Raw genomic sequence first — 27,255 nt, forward strand, 5'->3', positions numbered from 1 at the left:
TGGTACCACACTGAGATAAACAAAGAGTCACACACTGTAAAGTTACATATCTACTGTGATGCAAGTGAAAAGGCTTACGGTGCTGTGGCATATCTTCAAGGACAAAACAACCTAGGAGAGATTATTACCAGTTTTGTGGCCTCCAAGTCACGAGTAGCACCATTAAAAAAATGACATTACCTCGCTTGGAGCTCATGGGTGCACTTATTGGAGCAAGATTAGGATACAGCCTCCTTAAGCCACTGAACATGGAGAAAAACCAGCTCAACATGTGGACGGACTCTATGATTACGCTTCACTGGATCCGCAACTCATCACGGCGATGGAAACCATTTGTGAGCAACAGAGTGGCAGAAATACAAGGGATCACAAATCCAGAACTGTGGTCCCACTGTGCTGGCAAAATGAACCCTGCCGACCTGCTTACGCGGGGTCACAATGCTCAGAGCCTTATTGAGAGCCAGCTGTGTGGAAGGGACCCACTTCACTGTCTACAGATGAGAAGGAACTGAACATTTGGAGTGACTATGTAGTAGATGAAGTGAATGCAGAGCTGAGGTCTGGGTATGAGACAGTTGTACAGCTCACTGGAACTGAGCAAACTGAACCTCTGTTAAACTTAGAAAGGTACAGCAAGCTTAAGACCATGTTAAGAATCACTGCATGGGTAAAGCGGTTTCTTACTAACACAAGATCTTGTCTGAAGGTTCAGGGAGAGTTAAGTACAGAAGAACTTAGTGCAGCTGAAATGTACTGGATTAAGTCTACACAAGAGAATTGTTTTAGTTCTGAAATAGTGCAGCTAAGGTCAAAGCAAAATGTGAAGGTAGATTCTAAAATCAAAGATTTGAAACCGTTCTTAGATGAAAATGGTCTACTAAGTGTGGGGGAAGACTGCATAATTCAGATCTTAGTTTCAGAGAACAACACCCTTGGATACTACCGACAAATCACAAGTATTCTGAACTATTAGTTCAGTCGTGTCACGAAAGAGTGATGCATTCTGGTGTAGGAGACACATTAACTCAAGTTAGAGAACAATATTGGATTTTGAGAGGCAGACAGCTTGTAAGACACATTGTATCAAAATGTTACATTTGCAAAAAACTAAAAGTTAAGGCAGCACAACAGATCACTGCTCCCTTACCTCGAGACAGAGTAATAGAATCACCTCCTTTTGAAGTTACTGGTGTAGATTTTGCTGGACCCTTATATGTTAAAACTAAGGACGGGTCTGTAAAATCATATATAGCACTGTTTACATGTGCAGTGACAAGAGCAGTACATTTAGAGTTGGTCTCAGATCAGACTACAGAGAATTTCTTATTGGCCTTAAAGAGATTCATCGCAAGACGAGGTCTATGTAGGGTCATTTACTCCGACAATGCTAGAACATTCAAAAGGGCGGACAAAGATTTAAAAGAGTTGTGGCAAAATATCCAAGGATCGACACTCACAGAGTTTTTCACTGACAAGGGAATCACATGGAAGTTTATTGCTGAGCGAGCAGCTTGGTGGGGGGGATTCTGGGAAAGGCTTGTGAGATCTGTAAAAACATGCTTAAGAAAGGTACTGGGGAAAGCATCCTTGAGCTTTGAGGAGCTCACGACTGTTCTTACTGAGGTTGAGGCAGTGTTGAACTCTAGGCCTCTGTCCTATGTAACTAGTGATGCATTGGAACCCCAGCCACTTACCCCATCTCATTTCCTAGTTGGTAAACGCTTAACTTCCTTGCCACCAAAGATTATTCCTTCACCTCACCTAAATCAGGTACTCACTGCAAACTGTGAACAGCTAGGTAGAAGGTGGAAATACCAACAGAAACTTTTGATAGGCTTTTGCAAACGCTGGCGCAGAGATTATTTGATGGACTTGAAATCAGCCCACAGGGTGAACAGTCCTACTCCAACACTACTTAAAGTAGGAGATGTAGTTCTCTTGGGAGAGGACAATACACACAGACAGACATGGAAAATGGGTAGAATCGTAGAGGTCTTTCCAGGCAGGGATGGTCTCATACGTTCATGCAATGTTCGTACTTCGACTGGTGGCTTGTTACACAGGCCTATTCAGTTATTGTATCCTTTAGAGGTATTTTAAATGAAAGGTAAATCTTATACACATGAACAGTTGTTCATCGGGCGGGAGGATGTTGTGACTTTTTTACACTTATATGTTGTTCAGTATGATAAGTGACTGATTTACAATTATATGTTAAGCATAGATTACATGATTATTATTAATTGAATTGAACATGATTGTATATAATTACAAGGATGAAGTGAAATATATTTAAGTGCAAGACATGATTTATTTGAATAGAAGAAGTCTTTTATTTTGAAGAATGCTTAAGTATCTGGTTCTGTTTTGTCACTATCTTGCTTTGTTGATATTTTGGTTGGCTTGGTTACGAACAGCTGTTGCCGTTATCAGCTGTCGCCTTTTTCTCTCTTCAATAAAGGAACTGAACAGAAAGGTTCAGTAAAAGACATACGAGCCTCCGTTTTGTTTGAAGAAGCTTCACTCCGTAACAATATTTGTTACCTTTTGTCCTCCGATTCTTAGTTTTTAAATAAGTCCGAATAGCCATGCTGCACGAACAAACGCAGGTCTCTTCGTGAAGATAAACATGAATATATGAATAAGTGACGTAAGGGATCGCACCTTTTTATTTTCAGTTGGCCTGTCATGATTGGTTGATTTGTATGACTGACCAATGGAGATAGGAAAAAAAGAAAAGAAAGTTTTGGCCACTCTGAGGTTTAAAAAAAAAAAAAAGGGCGGGCAAGGCTGACTCTGAGGGGGGGCAATGCCCCCCCCAATGCCAGCCCATGCCGCCGGGCCCGGGGCGACCGCAGGAGGGGCAACTCCTCCGCCCCCCATCCCGCAGGGCGCCAAAGGCAGCCCATGTCGCCGGGCCTGGCGCGACTGCAGGAGGGGCAACTCCTCCGCCCCCCATCCTGCAGAGCGCCAGTTCTTTGTCGTCTTGTGTGGGAACACTGAACCTTCAAGACAGGAAGGAGAAACTCCTGAGAACCTGTCTAACTGGTTCGTTCTGCAAGACGAAAAGAAGTTTAGTGACCAAATGATGGTAGAATACCTACATTCAAGGACTCTGGTTCAGTCCTTCATTGACGTCAATCTGTGACGTGTGATTCGGGCTTTGAATATGCTTCCTGAGGATCACGTCATCAATGACGAGCTGACTTGAATGTTGCTCCTGTTCCTTTTTAATCTTGTTGTGTACAACTTGTCAAAGTGAAACATCTCAAATAAAATAAACTTTTACCAGCTTTATATGAGCTGATGATGAACTCGCTCCCTTACTAAGAGAGAGAGAACATTTATATCTGATGAATTTTCAGGTTTACAGAAATTGACACGAAAAAGACCAAATTATTACAGGGACCAACATTCATACACAGTCTAAAAATACTGTGAGGTAAATGTGAATATCTATATCCTCATATCTACATTATATAGCTACATCACATGTCATGTTACTATTAAAGCTTAGTCACATGACACAGATTGCCCTCAGTAAAAGCAATAACCTGATAATGATCTGCCTCTGATTGTTCTCATTTACATACAGGCAGGGGTGAAAGTAGTTTTAAAATCTTGGGGTACGATGACAAAAATAAATAAATATATATAGCTTTGGAGCTTCTGTGCTGATTAACGTTTTGCAAAGCGATAAAAGCTGAGTAGCTCTTGAATTGCTACAAAATAAGGCTGTATTTCCCTCAGCCCACTGGCTGCAATGTTGACACCTTGAGATGCCACGAGACCTAAATTCTGAACATCATGGCATGGAGGCATCCCACTTTCCCATGTCTGCATATAACCATTAATTTTAGCTTTTAAACTGGTTATATTGATCCTGTATCCAGAAAGAGGAATAATCAGTAATTCAGAATCTAGAATATCAATATTTACCAATCAAACTTCAAGTCTAGAACTTATTTTATATAATTAAAAATTTCTTATTTCAAGCACAGAAAATGAAATCACATACTTAATGAAATGTCTTCAGATAATTAAAACAGACTATGTCCAAATGGAATCATTTGTGTTATTGGCAATGAAAAATAAAAAAAAACATGAACTTATACTCTTGTATAAGTTGGCAGAGTGTACTGGAAATTATAATTTAATATTTAAACGGTTGACATTTAACACAACAATTTCAGAGACAATATCAGTTTATATATCAAGATAATTCTTGGCATGTTTCCGTCTGCTGTGGACCTTAATCTGATCTTCTTGATGCAAGATGTGGGACCTTTTACTGACATGTCATGAAATTTCTATTGATGTGTGATTTGAAATGGCTGGTATTCCACACAATGAGATTAGAATGAACAATATTGATTAGCTCAATGTCATGATAAATATTTGAACTTTTGGTTTATATTTCAAATTCTTACTTTATAAGTTACTAATATTAGTTTGAACAATATTTTATTCATCATGTTTGTAACCCCTTTTATGACATCATACAATCCAAATGGGAAAGCGCCCAAAATGTCAGTGAGATAGTATTAATGTTTGATACAACAGATTTTCTTTCCGATCCAATACCGAGTCAAATTTAAGCTGGTATTGGCAATACAGATCCCATACTTTGTGCAAAGACAGTTAATTTGTTTCTTAACTAAATAAAAAATAGATGTAATCCATATCTTGGCTTCATAAAAAGAACACAATGTACTCTGATGGACTCATTTTACACTCAGAAGGACATTGAGAACAATCTCGTTTACTATAAACTATTTTAATTCAACAGAAATATACAAAACATGTGAAAATGGAGTTGCAAACTAAAAAAGAGAAAATTAGTAAAGTAATAACCCTACTAAATACATCCTTGTTTAATTATTAAAACTAATATAAAATGACAGCTGAAATAGCTCCATGTCACTTTTATAATAATCTGTCAACATGTTCATTTCTGAGTGAGTGAGCGTCAGCAGCACGCTGCGCATGGGCATTACGTCCTTACACATTACATACTTACCAGGCGGAAGAAAAAGTAGTTCCCATTAACAACGTTTTATTTAGGCAAGATCTCAATAATTAGTTACTTTCTAACGTGCTCTTGTTAATCTACATTATCTCAAATTACTAAAGTGTTGAAAGTATTGATCCTTGGATCTAAAATATATTTTAAAGAATTAAGTTCTGGTATCGGAAGAATCGATATTTCAGTATCAATCCGCACATCACTAATGGCAACGCGAGAGATCATTTAACTGCCCTGATTAACGGTTAATTCAGTTGTAACAGCCTAACTAAGCTTTTATCTACTGTACTTTTATAAGATTTTCTTTTGGCAAATTCTCTAATCTCGGTTGGACATGAATGAAGATGGAGGACTTTTTTACGTGTATAGACCCTACAGCTGCTGTACTCAGAGGTAAGTTTAAAGTCTGTCTTTCTAAGATAAGCTAACTGAAGCTAGCTAGCATGTCGTGATATACCAATTTTCATCCGCGGTTAAAGAGCCGCTCTTGTGAATATGAGCTTTGAACAGTCATTAACCACAATAGATGTGGCTTAAAAATAATATCGACACGAGTTCTTGGTAGCTTCCGTTTTTTAACATAGCTAAGGTGGCTTCTCATATAGCTTCTGATTCGGGAAATGGTTAAAGGGCAATTCCGCCTAGTATTTCACTAACTGAGGGTGTTTGATGTGCTGTAATTAAAAACTTAAATGCAATGAGTCTAACAGCCTAGGTTAGATATTCCACACTGTTACCAGGATATTTTAAACACTATTTTTAATTGGTGAATTTAAGTAGTCCTAGTTTGATTTAATTAAAATGACTTTCTTGCCATCTTGAATTCATGTAATATTGTAATTGAGCAAATGAACTAAAATAAGACTTGTTTTATTTTTCAAGTAAACCAAACTGTTGCCATGGTGAAGTCTATGCCAGACAAGTCTCCAATCACGTATTGCACCATCTACAAGAAACTTTGGGAATTGCAAGTGACGGCGTCCTTCACATTCTTGAGGTAAGAAATTTATGATACTGATTCATCATTACACTGATTAGTCCCTAAAACGTGGTTTGTTTTGTGATTGTTTTTCTGTCTGTGCTCCAATTAGCAGATGACCCAACAACTTCAAACAAGATCACTTTTCAGCTCTGTGGTGATCGTGAAACCAACTTTCTACTGGCCATTGGAACCATGCCTGCCCTGATCTTCTGAAAGGAGGACATCACAGCTACTACACCTTTCAGCATCCGTGTGTGGGACCACTCCTCTCTGTGCTGCTGACAGACGTCTTGAGAACGCCGTCCGTAACTGAGGCAAGACTTCCACATATAAAAGGCTATGGCTTATTGGAAGAAGTTCATTGCGGAGGAAGCTCCTATTGTTGACATCTAATCCCAAGATTTTTTTTTGCTTTGGACAATTTGGTTTGCTTGACTCTTAGGGCATCTTATGAGTGCGGCAGATGTGTCAGATCGTCATTGTTCTGTCATTTTACAGGATTGTTTCAGAATCAGATGCCCATCCAGACTTTAAATTCTGACCAGTAGTCATGTTTTATTGTGTTTATGTGAAACTTAAATGTAATAAAGATGTTAAAAGTAATTGAACTCATGTCTTCATTTCAGCTAGCCAATAACATCTCTTGTTCCAGTATTCACAGGATCAATTTTTGGATTTTGTCTTAGCATAAGAACCTTGAGTAAGGCTATGACAAAATATATATTTTAATCCTATGCAACAAAAATAAACTAGTTTTAGGTATATCGCTGCAAAAAATCCCCTTTCAAAAACAAGGAGAAAAAAAAGTACAAAAATAGGGTATAATTTTCTTAAAATAAGAAAAATTATCTGCCAACAGAACAAGAAAATTTATCTTGTCAAGATTTTCCAAATATCTTAAAATTAGTGTATTTGTACTTAAAACAAGCCCATTTTAGTAATATAAATAGAATATATGAGATTTATTTTCTTAATACATAGAACATTTTTCTTAAAATAAGAAAATTTTACGCTGATTTCAAGAAATTCAGTGTCAAGTAACATTTTCTTGAGATAATTTTTCTTAAAATAAGAAAATATATCTTATAAGTAAAATTGGCTTGTTTTAAGTACAAATACACTAATTTTAAGATATTTGTAGGTTTATCTTGGTTAGATATTTTTTCTTGTTTTAGAAAATCTTGACAAGATAAATTTTCTTGTTCTGTTGGCAGATATTTTTTCTTATTTTAAGAAAATTATACCCTATTTTTGTACTTTTTTTCTTGTTTTTGAACGGGGACTTTTTGCAGTGATGGAGTGCATCCCACTTTCCCATGTCTGGCATATAACCATTAATTTTAGCTTTTAAACTGGTTATATTGATCTTGTGTCCAGAAAGAGGAATAATCAGTAATTCAGAATCATGACCTGTTTGTTCTGAAGATCCTTCAGCTTCCATTTCATCTTCCTAACATGGCGCCTCCTCACACCGACTCTCATACTGATTGATAGGAGGAACCACAGAGCTCTGTTAAGTTAAAGCTCATCTTCTGAAGTTGGGATATTTTTCCTCCAACAGGTTCCAGAAGTATCACCTCAAACCAGATGTTGCACTGGATTTTATGCCACTGTCATTTGTGAATGTTAGCTTCTCATTTTCAACAGTGGAGCTCTAAAGGTTGAAAAAGGTTTCATTAAGTCTCATCAACATTTCCACTAAATAAGAGGGAAAAAATTGTTTGATAAAGGAAAGACTCAAACTCTGAGCCAGACAGCATCAAACTATTTTTTATATTAGACAATTAAATTAATTTCACATAATAATCAGGGTAGAAGCCATTTGTTTGTTAAATACTTAATGAAACATATTTACCGTGTTTGATGTTTGTTGTAAATGATGTATACTCACACAGAACGAGGTAATTAGTCCAAGTTTGTCGTTTATTGAACGCTCAGAAACTACAGCGGCTGTGATGCACCAAGGCAAAGGTAAACAAAACAACCTGAACAGGTGATCAACTCTAAACCACTCGCACCGTTTTATTCTCCGTCTCTGTCATTTAAGCACAATCCGTTGCCATGGCAACCTCATGCCATGGCAACGGCAGAGACAATCCGATCCATAATATTCAGTCTTGGTATTTATTTTGCGATTATTAATAAGCGCTCTTATGAACACAGCGGTGGATGATTAGTTAATTTTAAGCTCCTGTTCTGCTAGTTATTTTGGTAATGGAACCGAAACGAACATTAATTTGAACACGTTTTATTGATTTTTTGTTGTTGTTGTTCTTTAATAAAGTTACGGACATTTTGATAAGCCAATCAGAGGAGGACGTGCGGGTATCAGCCTCCTGGCGGCGTTCAGTGTGTCACCTAACGCCGAGATCGACTCAAAACCTTCCACGATCGACGTATTGCACCGCTGCTCTCTAGTAAAGCACCAACAGTTCAGAAACAACATGAAGTGGGAAAAAAAGTTATTTATTAACTGATTTAGTTGTGATTAGTGGGTGCACTCACGGCTGCACAGTGAAACCATTGATATTTTTTTTATAGCAGACAGCCTCTCCCATCTTTTGCAGGTACTACTTACCCCGCTAAATCTTAGGGGTACGCAGTCCCCTACCGTACCCCATTACTTTCACCCCTGCATGCAGGTCTGCCCTCAAGGACGTGCAGCGCAACAGCAGCAGCATTGGCAACTCCTCCTCCCCCACCCCGCAAAGCGCCAATTTCCTACCTTACGCGTCATGCGGGAAGGTGTAAGTTTTTGGGGATGTTTTTAAAGACAAAGCCTACAAAAAAAAGCATATTTGTTACCTTTTGTCCTCCGATTCTTAGTTTTTAAATAAGTCCGAATAGCCATGCTGCACGAACAAATGCAGGTCTGTTCGTGAAGATAAACATGAATATATGAATAAGTGACGTAAGGGATCGCACCTTTTTATTTTCAGTTGGCCTGTCATGATTGGTTGATTTGTATGACTGACCAATGGAGATAGGAAAAAAAGAAAAGAAAGTTTTGGCCACTCTGAGGTTTAAAAAAAAAAAAAAAGGGCGGGCAAGGCTGACTCTGAGGGGGGGCAATGCCCCCCAATGCCAGCCCATGCCGCCGGGCCCGGGGCGACCGCAGGAGGGGCAACTCCTCCGCCCCCCATCCCGCAGGGCGCCAAAGGCAGCCCATGTCGCCGGGCCTGGCGCGACTGCAGGAGGGGCAACTCCTCCGCCCCCCATCCTGCAGAGCGCCAGTTCTTTGTCGTCTTGTGTGGGAACACTGAACCTTCAAGACAGGAAGGAGAAACTCCTGAGAACCTGTCTAACTGGTTCGTTCTGCAAGACGAAAAGAAGTTTAGTGACCAAATGATGGTAGAATACCTACATTCAAGGACTCTGGTTCAGTCCTTCATTGACGTCAATCTGTGACGTGTGATTCGGGCTTTGAATATGCTTCCTGAGGATCACGTCATCAATGACGAGCTGACTTGAATGTTGCTCCTGTTCCTTTTTAATCTTGTTGTGTACAACTTGTCAAAGTGAAACATCTCAAATAAAATAAACTTTTACCAGCTTTATATGAGCTGATGATGAACTCGCTCCCTTACTAAGAGAGAGAGAACATTTATATCTGATGAATTTTCAGGTTTACAGAAATTGACACGAAAAAGACCAAATTATTACAGGGACCAACATTCATACACAGTCTAAAAATACTGTGAGGTAAATGTGAATATCTATATCCTCATATCTACATTATATAGCTACATCACATGTCATGTTACTATTAAAGCTTAGTCACATGACACAGATTGCCCTCAGTAAAAGCAATAACCTGATAATGATCTGCCTCTGATTGTTCTCATTTACATACAGGCAGGGGTGAAAGTAGTTTTAAAATCTTGGGGGTACGATGACAAAAATAAATAAATATATATAGCTTTGGAGCTTCTGTGCTGATTAACGTTTTTGCAAAGCGATAAAAGCTGAGTAGCTCTTGAATTGCTACAAAATAAGGCTGTATTTCCCTCAGCCCACTGGCTGCAATGTTGACACCTTGAGATGCCACGAGACCTAAATTCTGAACATCATGGCATGGAGTGCATCCCACTTTCCCATGTCTGGCATATAACCATTAATTTTAGCTTTTCAACTGGTTATATTGATCCTGTGTCCTGAAAGAGGAATAATCAGTAATTCCGAATCATGACCTGTTTGTTCTGAAGATCTTTCAGCTTCCATTTCATCTTCCTAACATGGCGCCTCCTCACACCGACTCTCATACTGATTGATAGGAGGAACCACAGAGCTCTGTTAAGTTAAAGCTCATCTTCTGAAGTTGGGATATTTTTCCTCCAACAGGTTCCAGAAGTATCACCTCAAACCAGATGTTGCACTGGATTTTATGTCACTGTCATTTGTGAATGTTAGCTTCTCATTTTCAACAGTGGAGCTCTAAAGGTTGAAAAAGGTTATCATTAAGTCTCATCAACATCAACATTTCCACTAAATAAGAGGGAAAAAAATTGTTTGATGAAGGAAAAGACTCAAACTCTGAGCCGACAGCATCAAACTATTTTTTTATATTAGACAATTAAATTAATTTCACATAATTATCACGGTAGAAGCCATTTGTTTGTTAAATACTTAATGAAACATATTTACCGTGTTTGATGTTTGTTGTAAATGATGGATACTCACACAGAACGAGGTAATTAGTCCAAGTTGGTCGTTTATTGAACGCTCAGAAACTACAGCGGCTGTGATGCACCAAGGCAAAGGTAAATGATGGAGAAATAAGCCAATGGCAGGAATTCTGGTCACAGTATGAATCAGCTATTCACAGAAATGATGGACTATGTAAAACGGACAAGTTCACTTACCTGAGATCCTACCTGACTGGAGCAGCTGCTCGGACTATTGCAGGACTGACAATGACAGATGTCAACTACGACGCTGCAACAGAATTACTCCAAAATCGTTTTGGGAGGAAGGATATTGTGATAAGTGCTCATATGTCCAAATTACTGAACTTGACACCTGTGAGAAGATCCTCTGATGTTGCAGCTTTGAGGCAGTTATATGATGAATGTGAAATCCAGATACGTAGCTTGGAGTCTCTTGAAGTGCAAAGTGATACTTACGGCTGTCTGCTATGTCCAGTGTTGCTACAGCTTATTCCAGAAGACATAGCACTTGCTTATACACGGCAACAAAACTCAACCAATGATTGGAAAGTCCCAGAATTGATTCGGTTTCTGCAAAATGAAGTGCAAAGCAGAGAACGGGCGCTTCAGCTTACCAGACCAAGCCACACATGGAAGAGCCCGAGCCCACAACACAAGCATATGGGTAAGCCATCCTATGCCTGTGAACAACCTAGAAAGTGGAGCGTCCCATCAGCGACTGCTTTGCACACAGCCAGCGTCGTGCCGCGAACCTGTGTGTTTTGTGACAGTAATGACCATAAACCAGAGAACTGTCCTGACTTCACAATAAGTGCACGCAGGGAGAAGCTGAAAAGGCTTGGACGGTGTTTTGTCTGCCTGGGTCCAAAACATATTGCGAAATACTGCAGAGTGAAGAATTTGTGCAGGCAGTGCAATCGAAAACACCACTTGTCAGTTTGTGAACAATCTGCAGCTAAACCAGAAGTCGACAGTACCAGCAATAGTGAAAATGCAGAGGCTGTGTTGTCTTCGTTGACCAGCTCAGTCAAAGTGAAGACTAATACCCAGAAAACAGTATTGCTCCAAATGGGTAAGGCATGGGCTGTAGGACCAAAAGAGAGAAAAATAATTCGCTGTCTGGTAGATGGAGGCAGCCAGTGCAGTTTTGTTCACAGAAACATTGTCCGAGCCCTAGGACTGCCAGTTGTGAGGCAAGAGACACTAAACCTCCATGTTTTTGGTTCCACCTCTCCTGTAACAGAGAAACGCAACATAGTGAGAGTTCAACTTGAAAATGTGTGGAACACTGAACGGAAAATCGAAATAGAGGCTGTAGAGACCCCTGAGGTGTGCACTGCTGTAATAAAGGTACCAAGTGAGCCCATTCAAGCAGAGATTAAGAAAAGAGGGCTGCAGCTTGGAGACTTTCCACTAGAGGGTGCTAATGAACAGGAGTTGCAGGTGTTAATTGGAGCAGATTACTACTGGCAGGCAGTTACTGGAAAGGTCCAAAGGGTTACAGATTCATTAGTGGCAGTTGAAACCCTTTTTGGATGGGCTTTACAGGGACCAGTGACGACCTCCAGTGTTACAGACACTGATAGAGATTTTTTGGTATTATCATTTTGTTGTTACTTTAGTTCATATTCAGTCTAATGTTAGTCAGTTTAAAGTGTTCTCTTCTTTAAACTGTATGTGTGAACTGACCTGGAGGTCACAGCTGCCTGTTATCTTCATGTGAAACAGTTTGACCGAGATTTGAACCGGGCTCAGATCATGGGTCAGATGTTAAATTGTTTTACGACCTTTGCTGTGTTTAGGTAAATGTTTTACGACCTTTGCTGTGTTTGGGTACATGTTTTACGACCTCTGCTGTTTCCTCTGCTGTCTATCTTGCCTATCCTCCCTCTTTGAAGTTTGAAAATAAAAGACATGCTCTGTGAACGGCTCGGAGGAGCAGTTGACAGAGTATTTTCCTTTTGCAAAAGTTTAGTCATAAAATTCATATACGTTGTCTGTGGTTCTTTTATGTAGGTTCTAGGAAAATACCTATCAGACACCACATGTATGTACATTAGTTTGACCGAAGACACCCAGCTGTCTAAGCAGTTACATGCATTCTGGGAGGTGGAGTCCCTGGGTATTGTAAATAAACAATCAGAAAATCCAGAGGATTCAGAAGTTATGCAACATTTTGAACAAACAACAACATTTGAAAACGGAAGGTACCAAGTTGAGTTACCCTGGCAATGTGACAAAGACCTCCTTCCAGACAACTTCAGGGTAGCAAAGAAACGCTTTGAGAATCTAACAAGAAGGCTGAAGACTGATGCAAATTTATTTGCCAGATACAACGATGTAATAGAGGACTATCTTCAAAATGGTATCTGTGAAGAGGTTGCAGATAGAAAACCAGAAATGAATCAACAGACTGTGAAATATTACATGCCCCATCATGCTGTAGTAAGAGAAGAAAAGGCCACAACCAAACTTAGAGTGGTATTTGATGCATCCTCACATGAGACAAACAGTCCATCACTCAACGACTGTCTGCACACTGGACCTAACCTGAACCCAAACCTGCTAGATGTGCTCATAATGTTCAGATTGCACAAGATAGCATTTACTGCTGATATAACTAAGGCTTTTCTTCAAATCTCACTCGCAGAAAAGGACAGAGACGCTGTCAGGTTCTTGTGGATGCACGGACCTTTAACTAAGGACTGTAAAAATGAGGTGCGTGTCCTGAGGATGAAAAGAGTTGTTTTTGGAGTGACTCCCAGCCCATTCCTGCTTGCCGCCACCATCAGAAAACACCTCAAACAATTTGAAAGAGAACAGCCAAGAGTAGTACAGGCTCTCAGAGACTCTATGTATGTAGATGACTTTATTTCAAGCTCACCTACTGTGCAGGATGCTCTTCACATGACAACTGCAGCAAAGGACATTCTCTCTCAGGCAGGCCTGATCTTCTGCAAATGGGTTACTAACTCAACTAATCTGAGAGCCATGTGGAAAGAGAATGGAGTAGAGCTCACTGGTGATACAGGGTCCAGTGGAAATGTGCTTAAGGTACTTGGACTGGTTTGGAGACCGGAAAACGATGAATTTGTGTTTGATCAAAAGGGGTTACTGGACATTTTGAAAGACAGAGAAAATACAAAGAGAAGTGTACTACAAACATCAGCCCGTATATTCGACCCTATTGGGTTTCTTACTCCTTTTACAGTCCGAGTAAAGTGCCTTTTCCAAGAGATGTGGGAAAGGGGGCTCAGCTGGGATGAACCTTTACCTACTGACTTGGCAAAGAAGTGGGAGCAGTGGTGTGTGGAGTTACCACTGTTACACCTGGTGTCCATTCCCAGATGGTACCACACTGAGATAAACAAAGAGTCACACACTGTAAAGTTACATATCTACTGTGATGCAAGTGAAAAGGCTTACGGTGCTGTGGCATATCTTCAAGGACAAAACAACCTAGGAGAGATTATTACCAGTTTTGTGGCCTCCAAGTCACGAGTAGCACCATTAAAAAAATGACATTACCTCGCTTGGAGCTCATGGGTGCACTTATTGGAGCAAGATTAGGATACAGCCTCCTTAAGCCACTGAACATGGAGAAAAACCAGCTCAACATGTGGACGGACTCTATGATTACGCTTCACTGGATCCGCAACTCATCACGGCGATGGAAACCATTTGTGAGCAACAGAGTGGCAGAAATACAAGGGATCACAAATCCAGAACTGTGGTCCCACTGTGCTGGCAAAATGAACCCTGCCGACCTGCTTACGCGGGGTCACAATGCTCAGAGCCTTATTGAGAGCCAGCTGTGTGGAAGGGACCCACTTCACTGTCTACAGATGAGAAGGAACTGAACATTTGGAGTGACTATGTAGTAGATGAAGTGAATGCAGAGCTGAGGTCTGGGTATGAGACAGTTGTACAGCTCACTGGAACTGAGCAAACTGAACCTCTGTTAAACTTAGAAAGGTACAGCAAGCTTAAGACCATGTTAAGAATCACTGCATGGGTAAAGCGGTTTCTTACTAACACAAGATCTTGTCTGAAGGTTCAGGGAGAGTTAAGTACAGAAGAACTTAGTGCAGCTGAAATGTACTGGATTAAGTCTACACAAGAGAATTGTTTTAGTTCTGAAATAGTGCAGCTAAGGTCAAAGCAAAATGTGAAGGTAGATTCTAAAATCAAAGATTTGAAACCGTTCTTAGATGAAAATGGTCTACTAAGTGTGGGGGGAAGACTGCATAATTCAGATCTTAGTTTCAGAGAACAACACCCTTGGATACTACCGACAAATCACAAGTATTCTGAACTATTAGTTCAGTCGTGTCACGAAAGAGTGATGCATTCTGGTGTAGGAGACACATTAACTCAAGTTAGAGAACAATATTGGATTTTGAGAGGCAGACAGCTTGTAAGACACATTGTATCAAAATGTTACATTTGCAAAAACTAAAAGTTAAGGCAGCACAACAGATCACTGCTCCCTTACCTCGAGACAGAGTAATAGAATCACCTCCTTTTGAAGTTACTGGTGTAGATTTTGCTGGACCCTTATATGTTAAAACTAAGGACGGGTCTGTAAAATCATATATAGCACTGTTTACATGTGCAGTGACAAGAGCAGTACATTTAGAGTTGGTCTCAGATCAGACTACAGAGAATTTCTTATTGGCCTTAAAGAGATTCATCGCAAGACGAGGTCTATGTAGGGTCATTTACTCCGACAATGCTAGAACATTCAAAAGGGCGGACAAAGATTTAAAAGAGTTGTGGCAAAATATCCAAGGATCGACACTCACAGAGTTTTTCACTGACAAGGGAATCACATGGAAGTTTATTGCTGAGCGAGCAGCTTGGTGGGGGGATTCTGGGAAAGGCTTGTGAGATCTGTAAAAACATGCTTAAGAAAGGTACTGGGGAAAGCATCCTTGAGCTTTGAGGAGCTCACGACTGTTCTTACTGAGGTTGAGGCAGTGTTGAACTCTAGGCCTCTGTCCTATGTAACTAGTGATGCATTGGAACCCCAGCCACTTACCCCATCTCATTTCCTAGTTGGTAAACGCTTAACTTCCTTGCCACCAAAGATTATTCCTTCACCTCACCTAAATCAGGTACTCACTGCAAACTGTGAACAGCTAGGTAGAAGGTGGAAATACCAACAGAAACTTTTGATAGGCTTTTGCAAACGCTGGCGCAGAGATTATTTGATGGACTTGAAATCAGCCCACAGGGTGAACAGTCCTACTCCAACACTACTTAAAGTAGGAGATGTAGTTCTCTTGGGAGAGGACAATACACACAGACAGACATGGAAAATGGGTAGAATCGTAGAGGTCTTTCCAGGCAGGGATGGTCTCATACGTTCATGCAATGTTCGTACTTCGACTGGTGGCTTGTTACACAGGCCTATTCAGTTATTGTATCCTTTAGAGGTATTTTAAATGAAAGGTAAATCTTATACACATGAACAGTTGTTCATCGGGCGGGAGGATGTTGTGACTTTTTTACACTTATATGTTGTTCAGTATGATAAGTGACTGATTTACAATTATATGTTAAGCATAGATTACATGATTATTATTAATTGAATTGAACATGATTGTATATAATTACAAGGATGAAGTGAAATATATTTAAGTGCAAGACATGATTTATTTGAATAGAAGAAGTCTTTTATTTTGAAGAATGCTTAAGTATCTGGTTCTGTTTTGTCACTATCTTGCTTTGTTGATATTTTGGTTGGCTTGGTTACGAACACACTGTAAAAAAAATTCTGTTGTTTTTACAAAAAAAAATCTGGCAGCTGTGGTTGCCAGAATAATTCTGTAGAAAACACAGTGAACATGTAAACCGTTTTACTGACCAAACAGTAATTATAACAGTGTTAAATTGTGAAATAAACAGATTATCCCATAGTTTTGCACAAATTTTAACTGTGATTTGAAAAGGTTTATTTTGGTAATAAAACAGTTTTATCAAGTAATTTTAACCAACTTTTTCTGATGAATTATCATAATAATGCTGTTATTTTACACTTTTTTTCCAGTAAGATTTACTCAGTTTTTGTTTGTTGTACAAAAAAAACTTCATTTAGTCCTACTGATAAATTACCTTTAAATAACGGATTAGAACTGTTAAAATGTCAATTTAAAACATTTTATTAATACTTTCTGAAAAACTGAAATTTGCTTTAATTTTTTACTTTTTACTAAGAATTATATCTTTAAATATCTATAAGCATGAAATTTCAACAAACATTTCTAACTTAAAGGAAACTTTAAAACACAAGGAAGCCCAATATAAATTGTATCTATGATAACCTTAAAAAAAATAAACATACACTTGCATGCCTTTGAAATATTTATTTTCAATGAAGTTCTCATTTGTCTTTTCTGAACATCATGAAGCACATGCACCTGCTGAATACATATAAATTTCTTCAACGTTTTTAACTTTATCAGAAACAGTATGAGAGCCAACTTTCACCCCCTTTTTTTGGAGGGGGGGGGGGCTTGAAGATTATAACATACAATAAATTTCTATTTCCAGTATACATTTTAATAATAATGTTTGTTTGCTTCAAAAGTTTTCCTTTTTTAGAAGCAATTCTATTTTCAAATATCTATAAATAATCAAATTTCAACAAACATTTACCAGTTAAATGCAAATTAAAAACACAAGGAACCCCAATATAAACTGTATCTATAATGATAATTCAATATATTTTTTTAGAAACAAATAAACATTTTAATTGAAAACATATTTTCAATGAAATTCTCATTTGCCCTTTCTGACATGGAACAAAATTCAGCCACTGAACAAATATAAATATGTCTTTTCTACTTCCTTAACTTCAGAAGACACTGTGTGAGATGCAACATACATTTAGAAATCTATTCAGCTCTGTTAAGATTAAACACTGTCTTGATAACTCACTGACTTTAGTCCTTTCTCAAACATCACGCCACTCATGATCCGCAAGTTCCTGGATCAAGGTGAGGACACGGGGGTTCACATGCAGTCTGGGTTTACGGGTTTCTTCCACCTTACTGCCCTTGTTTGGGTTGATTGAGAAGAAACACCTTAAGATAAAGAGGACAAACAGAAAACTACATCAAAATGTGCTTCACAAAGACATAAACATTTTATTCAAGATATAAAAGTTGTCAAAAGTCAAATTTAACTGCCTACAATAAAAAAACAAACAAACAAAGAAACAAGAACTCATACCTCTGCAGAAACTCCAGTGTAGATGCCAGCCCCGATAGATAATGTATGTTAAAACAATAATAGCTCCCAAACATCATGCAGAGGGCAGAAATAAAACAGGAGATGTTGTTGTTTCCAATCTGTTGATCCACACTCAGCATGAATCGTTTGGCATGGAAGCAGGATTGACCTAAGGAGAAAGAACAAATACATTTAGACTCCTGATACAACAAAACAATGACATTTATATGAAAAATAACAAATTAAGTAAAAAGTACAAAAAATAATATTAGTATAGTAAAAGCTTAAGAAAATAATTGGAATAAAAAAAAACTATTAAAGAAAATGTCAGATGGACAAAAGTGCAAAGAAAGGGGACAAGACAACAAAAAAGACAACAGGTCAAAGAAACTGGAAAAACAAAAATGAACTCACCACACACAATGATAGTGGAAGTCAAGGAGACATTCTCCATCTGTACTTCTTCAGCTAGGCATGTGTCCTCCACACAGAAGAACACTGCTTCTTCATTTTCATTGAAGTAGCAGAGAAGTAAGAGCATCAACTCTAACACTCTAATGCCTGCATCAGTTCTTCTGAGAACTTTTCCCAGGGTATCTCAAAGGTGTCCACCCAGTCTGCTGCAGATGTCTGGTTGCTGCTGGAGGAGTTTGATGACACACTTAGCGGGGACAAAGACTGCTGTGATGGAGGAGTATCTCGTGATGCATTACTTGAGGACCTGCTGGTTTCAGGGGTCCTGCCTTCAAAAACACAAAACAAAAAATAAGTTATCAGAACTGAATATCAGTGTTTAATGGTTGATTTTCTAGAATTTTACTTACATCTGAATTTCCAAGCAGCAAGTGCCTTTCTGGCTTGAATTGGTCTTAATGCTGACAGACAGCAAGTCTTTCTCAACAATGAACTGGAAGTCATCATACGTTTCTACTCCAATTGACTGTAAAGTCTCCTCGAGAATGTCTTTTGAAGCCTCTGCAAGATCGGGCAACACTTCATTGATAGCACTACGTAAAAATGTTTGCTCAGCCATTTCTGGAATAAAATCAGACAAAATAATGGTAAAAACACAAGATCACCGTAATATAACATGTATTCTATGTACAAATTAAAGAGAGTCATACTTAGTGTCAAACAAAATATCGTGCCTGATTCACACTTTTTATTCATGTACATCCTTAAATTTTTAGTCAAACTTCTCTCCCGGTATCTTGTCACCAATAATTACTGGCAACAATCTCAGCAAGTTCCAGTTTTGAACAGCTTGACCTGAAAGCCTGATTGCCTCAGAGTTGACAGGGCATGGCTTTGTGAGAGCATCTGATTCTTTGTACTTGAATTGCTTGATTCTACGGTTGAACTGGGAATATGTAAACCGTTTCTTTGTTTTAACGAAATATTTCAAGTATAGTGCAAGATCACAGGACACGACATCCTCAAATAAGTCATGGCCTAAGCAAGGCGGAAGACCAGGTTGGCAAACATGAAAAGACTTTAGTGAGTTGAAGTCAGAGTTTACCTTGACACCTTTGATGTCTTGAATGCTTCCAGTCTCTCGATGATGGACTGCCAAATTGTAAGCTTCAGGGGTTCGCTGTGGACCACAAGCATTTGGATCATTAAGAAAGTATTTTCTTGTGATTTCACAGCACCTACAAAAGTACTGAGAGGTACTAAAGTTTTCAGTAAACCCACCAATGCTGTGTTACGTTATGTTTATCTTATGTTTACGGGACATATGAGCTGTGAATGATGATTTGACGCTGAAAACTTTTTTGCAGGCTTTTACTGGACATGCTACCGGCCGCCCCTCCATTATATGCTCCTTTAAATGAGCAACGACTTCTTTCACAGTTTGGCTTTGGTGCCCACACAATGAAATGGTGCATTTCAATTTAGCAGCAATGACTTTGGCTAATTCGGGTTGTGAAGCCACGTTGTGAACTCGGTAAAAATGAGTTTTAAACGCTGCATATGTACAAAATGTCCGCTTACATTCTGTGCCGAGGCATTTGAATACACAACTGGGCTCGTTTCTGTGCACTCTACAATGCAACACATAGCCCCTCAATGATTCTAGTGTTTTACAGCAAAATGTACATATAATCATGTTTAAATAATTTCAACCTACCCAACAAGTTACACGTGTTGCAGGTGTAGCAAAAAATGATTCTACTGCATATTGTTCCAAGAAGCAATATGACGCCTTAAAAACAAAATGTAATCTCCCCAGAAACACAAATTACCGTTACGTTTGAAGAAAACAAAGCTTAACTTACATTTGCTGAAAGCTGACGAGGTCCAAACAGCGCTCTTTTCTTTGTCAAGGTTTGAGCACAATTCAGCTTCTTCTGAGATGAGAACCGTTGTACGAACTTGTTCAAAACAGCTTTCAGGCGCCAGGTAAGCGAACCAATCAGAGAGCAGAACAGACCGGAAGTTGAGCACAAAGCGGTGTTCTCTGTCTTTCTCGCAGTAGCCGAACTTTGAGCTTATAATGGCAACGGTGAAGGTAAAAAATCCAGTGTTAGCAAAAATAATAAATAAAAATAAAATACATGTACCAATAAGCAGGTACATGACTTCCTTGTTGATTCATATGTTTCCTCCACGTTAGACGTGAAATATGAAGAAATGATCCAATCAAAATTGACAGAGAATAAGTAAATGAATTAAAGAGGAAATGACAATCTAAAGAAGTGGGAAAATACAAGTGAATATAAATAGATAACTAGTGAACAAAATTGGAAGTAAACAATGTGGAATCATAATTACTTAATTCCACATTAATTTCCAAATCTATTAATTTATTCATTTATTTCATTATCCATCCATCCGTCCATCTTCTACTTATCTGGAGTTGGGTCTCAGGGGCAACAGCTTAAACAGGGAAGCCCAAACTTATTTCTCCCTAGCAAAAAAATGGTAAGCTAGCTTCCAATTCATTTGGATTTAATCATCACAGAATGTAAATGTTAGTTTTACACTGCTGAAATGTTGTGAAGGATCCAACTTTTTTCATTAACAATACAAAATTTGTGTTTTCTACAACTAAATACAATATTATTTACAATTTCACATTTTAAAATTTACAATAATTTTCTGTTCTACGTTATACAACATCATACTGGTAAATGAACAAAATATAATTGTGTTTTTCTTTACAACATTTTTCTGTCATGATTTCACAGATTTTTACTGTTGATTTTACGGACTTTTTTTTACAGTGCAGCTGTTGCCGTTATCAGCTGTCGCCTTTTTCTCTCTTCAATAAAGGAACTGAACAGAAAGGTTCAGTAAAAGACATACGAGCCTCCGTTTTGTTTGAAGAAGCTTCACTCCGTAACAATATTTGTTACCTTTTGTCCTCCGATTCTTAGTTTTTAAATAAGTCCGAATAGCCATGCTGCACGAACAAACGCAGGTCTCTTCGTGAAGATAAACATGAATATATGAATAAGTGACGTAAGGGATCGCACCTTTTTATTTTCAGTTGGCCTGTCATGATTGGTTGATTTGTATGACTGACCAATGGAGATAGGAAAAAAAGAAAAGAAAGTTTTGGCCACTCTGAGGTTTAAAAAAAAAAAAAAGGGCGGGCAAGGCTGACTCTGAGGGGGGGCAATGCCCCCCCAATGCCAGCCCATGCCGCCGGGCCCGGGGCGACCGCAGGAGGGGCAACTCCTCCGCCCCCCATCCCGCAGGGCGCCAAAGGCAGCCCATGTCGCCGGGCCTGGCGCGACTGCAGGAGGGGCAACTCCTCCGCCCCCCATCCTGCAGAGCGCCAGTTCTTTGTCGTCTTGTGTGGGAACACTGAACCTTCAAGACAGGAAGGAGAAACTCCTGAGAACCTGTCTAACTGGTTCGTTCTGCAAGACGAAAAGAAGTTTAGTGACCAAATGATGGTAGAATACCTACATTCAAGGACTCTGGTTCAGTCCTTCATTGACGTCAATCTGTGACGTGTGATTCGGGCTTTGAATATGCTTCCTGAGGATCACGTCATCAATGACGAGCTGACTTGAATGTTGCTCCTGTTCCTTTTTAATCTTGTTGTGTACAACTTGTCAAAGTGAAACATCTCAAATAAAATAAACTTTTACCAGCTTTATATGAGCTGATGATGAACTCGCTCCCTTACTAAGAGAGAGAGAACATTTATATCTGATGAATTTTCAGGTTTACAGAAATTGACACGAAAAAGACCAAATTATTACAGGGACCAACATTCATACACAGTCTAAAAATACTGTGAGGTAAATGTGAATATCTATATCCTCATATCTACATTATATAGCTACATCACATGTCATGTTACTATTAAAGCTTAGTCACATGACACAGATTGCCCTCAGTAAAAGCAATAACCTGATAATGATCTGCCTCTGATTGTTCTCATTTACATACAGGCAGGGGTGAAAGTAGTTTTAAAATCTTGGGGGTACGATGACAAAAATAAATAAATAAATATATATATATAGCTTTGGAGCTTCTGTGCTGATTAACGTTTTTGCAAAGCGATAAAAGCTGAGTAGCTCTTGAATTGCTACAAAATAAGGCTGTATTTCCCTCAGCCCACTGGCTGCAATGTTGACACCTTGAGATGCCACGAGACCTAAATTCTGAACATCATGGCATGGAGAGCATCCCACTTTCCCATGTCTGACATATAACCATTAATTTTAGCTTTTAAACTGGTTATATTGATCCTGTATCCAGAAAGAGGAATAATCAGTAATTCAGAATCTAGAATATCAATATTTACCAATCAAACTTCAAGTCTAGAACTTATTTTATATAATTAAAAATTTCTTATTTCAAGCACAGAAAATGAAATCACATACTTAATGAAATGTCTTCAGATAATTAAAACAGACTATGTCCAAATGGAATCATTTGTGTTATTGGCAATGAAAAATAAAAAAAAACATGAACTTATACTCTTGTATAAGTTGGCAGAGTGTACTGGAAATTATAATTTAATATTTAAACGGTTGACATTTAACACAACAATTTCAGAGACAATATCAGTTTATATATCAAGATAATTTTTGGCATGTTTCCGTCTGCTGTGGACCTTAATCTGATCTTCTTGATGCAAGATGTGGGACCTTTTACTGACATGTCATGACATTTCTATTGATGTGTGATTTGAAATGGCTGGTATTCCACACAATGAGATTAGAATGAACAATATTGATTAGCTCAATGTCATGATAAATATTTGAACTTTTGGTTTATATTTCAAATTCTTACTTTATAAGTTACTAATATTAGTTTGAACAATATTTTATTCATCATGTTTGTAACCCCTTTTATGACATCATACAATCCAAATGGGAAAGCGCCCAAAATGTCAGTGAGATAGTATTAATGTTTGATACAACAGATTTTCTTTCCGATCCAATACCGAGTAAAATTTAAGCTGGTATTGGCAATACAGATCCCATACTTTGTGCAAAGACAGTTAATTTGTTTCTTAACTAAATAAAAAATAGATGTAATCCATATCTTGGCTTCATAAAAAGAACACAATGTACTCTGATGGACTCATTTTACACTCAGAAGGACATTGAGAACAATCTCGTTTACTATAAACTATTTTAATTCAACAGAAATATACAAAACATGTGAAAATGGAGTTGCAAACTAAAAAGAGAAAATTAGTAAAGTAATAACCCTACTAAATACATCCTTGTTTAATTATTAAAACTAATATAAAATGACAGCTGAAATAGCTCCATGTCACTTTTATAATAATCTGTCAACATGTTCATTTCTGAGTGAGTGAGCGTCAGCAGCACGCTGCGCATGGGCATTACGTCCTTACACATTACATACTTACCAGGCGGAAGAAAAAGTAGTTCCCATTAACAACGTTTTATTTAGGCAAGATCTCAATAATTTAGTTACTTTCTAACGTGCTCTTGTTAATCTACATTATCTCAAATTACTAAAGTGTTGAAAGTATTGATCCTTGGATCTAACAATAGATTTTAAAGAATTAAGTTCTGGTATCGGAAGAATCGATATTTCAGTATCAATCCGCACATCACTAATGGCAACGCGAGAGATCATTTAACTGCCCTGATTAACGGTTAATTCAGTTGTAACAGCCTAACTAAGCTTTTATCTACTGTACTTTTATAAGATTTTCTTTTGGCAAATTCTCTAATCTCGGTTGGACATGAATGAAGATGGAGGACTTTTTTACGTGTATAGACCCTACAGCTGCTGTACTCAGAGGTAAGTTTAAAGTCTGTCTTTCTAAGATAAGCTAACTGAAGCTAGCTAGCATGTCGTGATATACCAATTTTCATCCGCGGTTAAAGAGCCGCTCTTGTGAATATGAGCTTTGAACAGTCATTAACCACAATAGATGTGGCTTAAAAATAATATCGACACGAGTTCTTGGTAGCTTCCGTTTTTTAACATAGCTAAGGTGGCTTCTCATATAGCTTCTGATTCGGGAAATGGTTAAAGGGCAATTCCGCCTAGTATTTCACTAACTGAGGGTGTTTGATGTGCTGTAATTAAAAAACTTAAATGCAATGAGTCTAACAGCCTAGGTTAGATATTCCACACTGTTACCAGGATATTTTAAACACTATTTTTAATTGGTGAATTTAAGTAGTCCTAGTTTGATTTAATTAAAATGACTTTCTTGCCATCTTGAATTCATGTAATATTGTAATTGAGCAAATGAACTAAAATAAGACTTGTTTTATTTTTCAAGTAAACCAAACTGTTGCCATGGTGAAGTCTATGCCAGACAAGTCTCCAATCACGTATTGCACCATCTACAAGAAACTTTGGGAATTGCAAGTGACGGCGTCCTTCACATTCTTGAGGTAAGAAATTTATGATACTGATTCATCATTACACTGATTAGTCCCTAAAACGTGGTTTGTTTTGTGATTGTTTTTCTGTCTGTGCTCCAATTAGCAGATGACCCAACAACTTCAAACAAGATCACTTTTCAGCTCTGTGGTGATCGTGAAACCAACTTTCTACTGGCCATTGGAACCATGCCTGCCCTGATCTTCTGAAAGGAGGACATCACAGCTACTACACCTTTCAGCATCCGTGTGTGGGACCACTCCTCTCTGTGCTGCTGACAGACGTCTTGAGAACGCCGTCCGTAACTGAGGCAAGACTTCCACATATAAAAGGCTATGGCTTATTGGAAGAAGTTCATTGCGGAGGAAGCTCCTATTGTTGACATCTAATCCCAAGATTTTTTTTGCTTTGGACAATTTGGTTTGCTTGACTCTTAGGGCATCTTATGAGTGCGGCAGATGTGTCAGATCGTCATTGTTCTGTCATTTTACAGGATTGTTTCAGAATCAGATGCCCATCCAGACTTTAAATTCTGACCAGTAGTCATGTTTTATTGTGTTTATGTGAAACTTAAATGTAATAAAGATGTTAAAAGTAATTGAACTCATGTCTTCATTTCAGCTAGCCAATAACATCTCTTGTTCCAGTATTCACAGGATCAATTTTTGGATTTTTGTCTTAGCATAAGAACCTTGAGTAAGGCTATGACAAAATATATATTTTAATCCTATGCAACAAAATAAACTAGTTTTAGGTATATCGCTGCAAAAAATCCCCTTTCAAAAACAAGGAGAAAAAAAAGTACAAAAATAGGGTATAATTTTCTTAAAATAAGAAAAATTATCTGCCAACAGAACAAGAAAATTTATCTTGTCAAGATTTTCCAAATATCTTAAAATTAGTGTATTTGTACTTAAAACAAGCCCATTTTAGTAATATAAATAGAATATATGAGATTTATTTTCTTAATACATAGAACATTTTTCTTAAAATAAGAAAATTTTACGCTGATTTCAAGAAATTCAGTGTCAAGTAACATTTTCTTGAGATAATTTTTCTTAAAATAAGAAAAAATATCTTATAAGTAAAATTGGCTTGTTTTAAGTACAAATACACTAATTTTAAGATATTTGTAGGTTTATCTTGGTTAGATATTTTTTCTTGTTTTAGAAAATCTTGACAAGATAAATTTTCTTGTTCTGTTGGCAGATATTTTTTCTTATTTTAAGAAAATTATACCCTATTTTTGTACTTTTTTTTCTTGTTTTTGAACGGGGACTTTTTGCAGTGATGGAGTGCATCCCACTTTCCCATGTCTGGCATATAACCATTAATTTTAGCTTTTAAACTGGTTATATTGATCTTGTGTCCAGAAAGAGGAATAATCAGTAATTCAGAATCATGACCTGTTTGTTCTGAAGATCCTTCAGCTTCCATTTCATCTTCCTAACATGGCGCCTCCTCACACCGACTCTCATACTGATTGATAGGAGGAACCACAGAGCTCTGTTAAGTTAAAGCTCATCTTCTGAAGTTGGGATATTTTTCCTCCAACAGGTTCCAGAAGTATCACCTCAAACCAGATGTTGCACTGGATTTTATGCCACTGTCATTTGTGAATGTTAGCTTCTCATTTTCAACAGTGGAGCTCTAAAGGTTGAAAAAGGTTTTCATTAAGTCTCATCAACATTTCCACTAAATAAGAGGGAAAAAAATTGTTTGATAAAGGAAAAGACTCAAACTCTGAGCCAGACAGCATCAAACTATTTTTTTATATTAGACAATTAAATTAATTTCACATAATAATCAGGGTAGAAGCCATTTGTTTGTTAAATACTTAATGAAACATATTTACCGTGTTTGATGTTTGTTGTAAATGATGTATACTCACACAGAACGAGGTAATTAGTCCAAGTTTGTCGTTTATTGAACGCTCAGAAACTACAGCGGCTGTGATGCACCAAGGCAAAGGTAAACAAAACAACCTGAACAGGTGATCAACTCTAAACCACTCGCACCGTTTTATTCTCCGTCTCTGTCATTTAAGCACAATCCGTTGCCATGGCAACCTCATGCCATGGCAACGGCAGAGACAATCCGATCCATAATATTCAGTCTTGGTATTTATTTTGCGATTATTAATAAGCGCTCTTATGAACACAGCGGTGGATGATTAGTTAATTTTAAGCTCCTGTTCTGCTAGTTATTTTGGTAATGGAACCGAAACGAACCTTAATTTGAACACTTTTTTTGTTGTTGTTGTTTTTTAATAAAGTTACGGACATTTTGATAAGCCAATCAGAGGAGGACGTGCGGGTATCAGCCTCCTGGCGGCGTTCAGTGTGTCACCTAACGCCGAGATCGACTCAAAACCTTCCACGATCGACGTATTGCACCGCTGCTCTCTAGTAAAGCACCAACAGTTCAGAAACAACATGAAGTGGGAAAAAAAGTTATTTATTAACTGATTTAGTTGTGATTAGTGGGTGCACTCACGGCTGCAC

At 38.1% G+C, this 27,255-nt stretch overlaps 3 long non-coding RNA genes across 3 annotated transcripts; 2 read left to right on the forward strand and 1 right to left on the reverse strand.

Moving 5' to 3' along the window:
• The first annotated feature begins 5,209 nt into the window (after window positions 1-5,209).
• On the forward strand, window positions 5,210-6,611 carry LOC145552219 (uncharacterized). Its single transcript, XR_014088181.1, has 3 exons — window positions 5,210-5,419; window positions 5,909-6,023; window positions 6,118-6,611. It is a non-coding gene; the product is annotated as an uncharacterized LOC145552219 (long non-coding RNA).
• A 9,830-nt stretch (window positions 6,612-16,441) lies between these two features.
• LOC145552220 (uncharacterized) lies at window positions 16,442-21,909 on the reverse strand. The gene is made up of 6 exons (XR_014088182.1): window positions 20,191-21,909; window positions 19,431-19,505; window positions 18,736-18,946; window positions 18,326-18,654; window positions 17,912-18,080; window positions 16,442-17,763 (listed from the first exon to the last, which is right to left on the reverse strand). It is a non-coding gene; the product is annotated as an uncharacterized LOC145552220 (long non-coding RNA).
• A 1,991-nt stretch (window positions 21,910-23,900) lies between these two features.
• On the forward strand, window positions 23,901-25,349 carry LOC145552221 (uncharacterized). The gene is made up of 3 exons (XR_014088183.1): window positions 23,901-24,157; window positions 24,648-24,762; window positions 24,857-25,349. It is a non-coding gene; the product is annotated as an uncharacterized LOC145552221 (long non-coding RNA).
• The last annotated feature ends 1,906 nt before the right edge of the window (window positions 25,350-27,255 follow it).

Source organism: Poecilia reticulata, chromosome 7, assembly GCF_904066995.2.
Source record: "Poecilia reticulata chromosome 7, P_reticulata-male-v2, whole genome shotgun sequence".
Lineage (NCBI taxonomy): Eukaryota > Metazoa > Chordata > Actinopteri > Cyprinodontiformes > Poeciliidae > Poecilia > Poecilia reticulata.